This window comes from Acinonyx jubatus, chromosome A1 (genome assembly GCF_027475565.1).
Source record: "Acinonyx jubatus isolate Ajub_Pintada_27869175 chromosome A1, VMU_Ajub_asm_v1.0, whole genome shotgun sequence".
NCBI classification, from domain to species: domain Eukaryota; kingdom Metazoa; phylum Chordata; class Mammalia; order Carnivora; family Felidae; genus Acinonyx; species Acinonyx jubatus.
Genome location: NC_069380.1, coordinates 88,176,377 through 88,181,184, shown reverse-complemented (window position 1 = coordinate 88,181,184; position 4,808 = coordinate 88,176,377).

Genomic DNA, 4,808 nt, shown 5'->3' with positions numbered 1-4,808 from the left:
TCCTTCTTTTATTGATATGATGTATCACATTGCTTGTTTTGCAGATATTGAACTGGCCCTGCAACCAAGATATAAATCCCCCTTGGTGGTGGTGAATAATTCTTTTAATGTACTGTTGGATCCGGTTGGCAAGTGTCTTGAGTATTTTTGCATCCATGTCCATTAGGGAATTTGGTCTGTAGTTCTCCTTTTTAGTGGGGTCTTTGGTTTTGCAATCAAGTTAATGCTGGCTTCATACAATGAGTTTGCAACTTTTCTTCCATTTCAATTTTTTTGGAACAACTTCGAAAGAATAGGCGCTAACTCTTCCTTAGATGTTTGGTAGAATGTCTCTGGAAAGCCATATGACCCTGGACTCTGGTTTTTTGGGAGATTATTGTTTACTGCTTGATTCCTTTTTTTTTAATATGAAATTTATTGTCAAATTGGTTTCCATACAACACCCAGTGCTCATCCCAACAGGTGCCTCCTCAATACCCATCACCCACCCAACAATTTGTTCTCAGTTTTTAAGCGTCTCTTATGTTTTGGGTCCCGCCCTCTCTAACCTTTTTTTTTCTTCCTCTCCCCCATCGCCTTCTATTAAGTTTCTCAGGATCCACATAAGAGTGTAAACAGATCCACATAAGAGTGAAAAGTCTGTATGACTTTTTTCAATTAGCATAACAGTCTCCAGTTCCATCCACGTTGCTACAAAAGGCCATATTTCATTCTTTCTCATTGCCAAGTCGTATTCCATTGTGTATATAAACCACAATTTCTTTATCCATTCATCACTTGATGGACATTTAGACTCTTTCCATAATTTGGCTATTGTTGGAAGTGCTGTTATAAACATTGGGGTACAAGTGCCCCTGTGCCTCAGCACTCCTGTATCCTGTGGGTAAATTCCTAGCAGTGCTACTGCTGGGTCATACGGTAGGTCTATTTTTAATTTTCTGAGGAACCTCCACACTGTTTTCCAGAGAGGCTGCACCAGTTTGCATTCCCACCAACAGTGCAAGAGGGTTCCCATTTCTACACATCCTCTCCAGCATCTATACTCTCCTGATTTGTTCATTTTAGCCACCCTGACTGACGAGAGGTGGTATCTGAGTATGGTTTTGATTTGTATTTCCCTGATGAGGAGCGACGTTGAGCATCTTTTCATGTGCCTGTTGTTGGCCAGCTGGATGTCTTCTTTGGAAAAGTGTCTATTCATGTTAACTTCCCATTTCTTCACTGGGTTATTTGTTTTTCGGGTGTGGAGTTTCGTGAGCTCTTTATAGATTTTGGATACTAGCCCTTTGTCCGATATGTCATTTGCAAATATCTTTTCCCATTCCTTTGGTTGCCTTTTAGTTTTGTTGGTTGTTTCCTTTGCTGTGCAGAAGCTTTTTATCTTCATAAGGTCCCAGTAGTTCATTTTTGCTTTTAATTCCCTTGCCTTTGGGGATGTGTCGAGTAAGAGATTGCTACGGCTGAGGTCACAGAGGTCTTTTCCTGCTTTCTCCTCTAAGGTTTGGATGGTTTCCTGTCTCACATTCAGGTCCTTTATCCATTTTGAGTTTATTTTTGTGAATGGTGTGAGAAGGTGGTCTAGTTTCAACTTTCTGCATGTTGCTGTCCAGTTCTCCCAGCACCATTTGTTAAAGAGACTGTCTTTTTTCCATTGGATGTTCTTTCCTGCTTTGTCAAAGATTCGTTGGCCATACTTTTGTGAGTCTAGTTCTGGGGTTTCTATTCTATTCCATTGGTCTATGTGTCTGTTTTTGTGCCAATACCATGCTGTCTTGATGATTACAGCTTTGTAGGAGAGGCTAAAGTCTGGGATTGTGACGCCTCCTGCTTTGGTCTTCTTCTTCAAAATTCCTTTGGCTATTCGGGGCCTTTTGTGGTTCCATATGAATTTTAGGATTGCTTGTTCTAGTTTCGAGAAGAATGCTGGTGCAATTTTGATTGGGATTGCATTGAATGTGTAGATAGCTTTGGGTAGTATTGACATTTTGACAATATTTATTCTTCCAATCCATGAGCAGGGAATGTCTTTCCATTTCTTTAAATCTTCTTCAATTAACTTCATAAGTTTTCTATAGTTTTCAGCATACAGATCTTTTACATCTTTGGTTAGATTTATTCCTAGGTATTTTATGCTTCTTGGTGCCATTGTGAATGGGATCAGTTTCTTTATGTGTCTTTCTGTTGCTTCATTGTTAGTGTATAAGAATGCAACTGATTTCTGTACATTGATTTTGTATCCTGCAACTTTGCTGAATTCATGTATCAGTTCTAGCAGACTTTTGGTGGAGTCTATCGGATTTTCCATGTATAATATCACGTCATCTGCAAAAAGCGAAAGCTTGACTTCATCTTTGCCAATTTTGATGTCTTTGATTTCCTTTTGTTGTCTGATTGCTGATGCTAGCACTTCCAGCACTATGTTAAACAACAGCGGTGAGAGTGGGCATCCCTGTCGTGTTCCTGATCTCAGGGAAAAAGCTCTCAGTTTTTCCCCGTTGAGGATGATGTTAGCTGTGGGCTTTTCATAAATGGCTTTTATGATCTTTAAGTATGTTCCTTCTATCCCGACTTTCTCAAGGGTTTTTATTAAGAAAGGGTGCTGGATTTTGTCAAAGGCCTTTTCTGCATCGATTGACAGGATCATATGGTTCTTCTCTTTTTTTTTTGTTAATGTGATGTATCACGTTGATTGATTTGCGAATGTTGAACCAGCCCTGCATCCCAGGAATGAATCCCACTTGATCATGGTGAATAATTCTTTTTATATGCCGTTGAATTCGATTTGCTAGTATCTTATTGAGAATTTTTGCATCCATATTCATCAGGGATATTGGCCGGTAGTTCTCTTTTTTTAGTGGGTCTCTGTCTGGTTTAGGAATCAAAGTAATACTGGCTTCATAGAATGAGTCTGGAAGTTTTCCTTCTCTTTCTATTTCTTGGAATAGCTTGAGAAGGATAGGTATTATCTCTGCTTTAAACGTCTGGTAGAACTCCCCTGGGAAGCCATCTGGTCCTGGACTCTTATTTGTTGGGAGATTTTTGATAACCGATTCAATTTCCTCGCTGGTTATGGGTCTGTTCAAGCTTTCTCTTTCCTCCTGATTGAGTTTTGGAAGAGTGTGGGTGCTCAGGAATTTGTCCATTTCTTCCAGGTTGTCCAATTTGTTGGCATATAATTTTTCATAGTATTCCCTGATAATTGTTTGTATCTCTGAGGGATTGGTTGTAATAATTCCATTTTCATTCATGATTTTATCTATTTGGGTCATCTCCCTTTTCTTTTTGAGAAGCCTGGCTAGAGGTTTGTCAATTTTGTTTATTTTTTTCAAAAAACCAACTCTTGGTTTCGTTGATCTGCTCTACAGTTTTTTTAGATTCTATATTGTTTATTTCTGCTCTGATCTTTATTATTTCTCTTCTTCTGCTGGGTTTAGGCTGCCTTTGCTGTTCTGCTTCTATTTCCTTTAGGTGTGCTGTTAGATTTTGTATTTGGGATTTTTCTTGTTTCTTGAGATAGGCCTGGATTGCAATGTATTTTCCTCTCAGGACTGCCTTCGCTGCGTCCCAAAGCGTTTGGACTGTTGTATTTTCATTTTCGTTTGTTTCCATATATTTTTTAATTTCTTCTCTAATTGCCTGGTTGACCCACTCATTCGTTAGTAGGGTGTTCTTTAACATCCATGCTTTTGGAGGTTTTCCAGACTTTTTCCTGTGGTTGATTTCAAGCTTCCTAGCATTGTGGTCTGAAAGTATGCATGGTATAATTTCAATTCTGGTAAACTTATGAAGGGCTGTTTTGTGACCCAGTATATGATCTATCTTGGTGAATGTTCCATGTGCACTCGAGAAGAAAGTGTATTCTGTTGCTTTGGGATGCAGAGTTCTAAATATACCTGTCAAGTCCATCTGATCCAATGTCTCATTCAGGGCCCTTGTTTCTTTATTGACCGTGTGTCTAGATGATCTATCCATTTCTGTAAGTGGGGTGTTAAAGTTCCCTGCAATTACCACATTCTTATCAATAAGGTTGCTTATGTTTATGAGTAGTTGTTTTATATATTTGGGGGCTCCGGTATTCGGCGCATAGACATTTATAATTGTTAGCTCTTCCTGATGGATAGACCCTGTAACTGTTATATAATGTCCTTCTTCATCTCTTGTTACAGCCTTTAATTTAAAGTCTAGTTTGTCTGATATAAGTATGGCTACTCCCACAGTCTTTGACTTCCAGTGGCATGATAAATAATTCTCCATCCCCTCACCCTCAATCTGAAGTTGTCCTCAGGTCTAAAATGAGTCTCTTGTAGACAGCAAATAGATGGGTCTTGTTTTTTTATCCATTCTGATACCCTATGTCTTTTGGTTGGCGCATTTAATCCATTTACATTCAGTGTTATTATAGAAAGATACGGGTTTAGAGTCATTGTGATGTCTGTATGTTTTATGCTTGTAGTGATGTCTCTGGTACTTTGTCTCACAGGGTCCCCCTTAGGATCTCTTGTAGGGCTGGTTTAGTGGTGACAAATTCCTTCAGTTTTTGTTTGTTTGGGAAGACCTTTATCTCTCCTTCTATTCTAAATGACAGACTTGCTGGATAAAGGATTCTCGGCTGCATATTTTTTCTGCTTAGCACACTGAAGATATCGTGCCAATCCTTTCTGGCCTGCCAAGTTTCAAAAGAGAGATCAGTCACGAGTCTTATAGGTCTCCCTTTATATGTGAGGGCACGTTTATCCCTTGCTGCTTTCAGAATTTTCTCTTTATCCTTGTATTTTGCCAGTTTCACTATGATATGTCGTGCAGAAGAT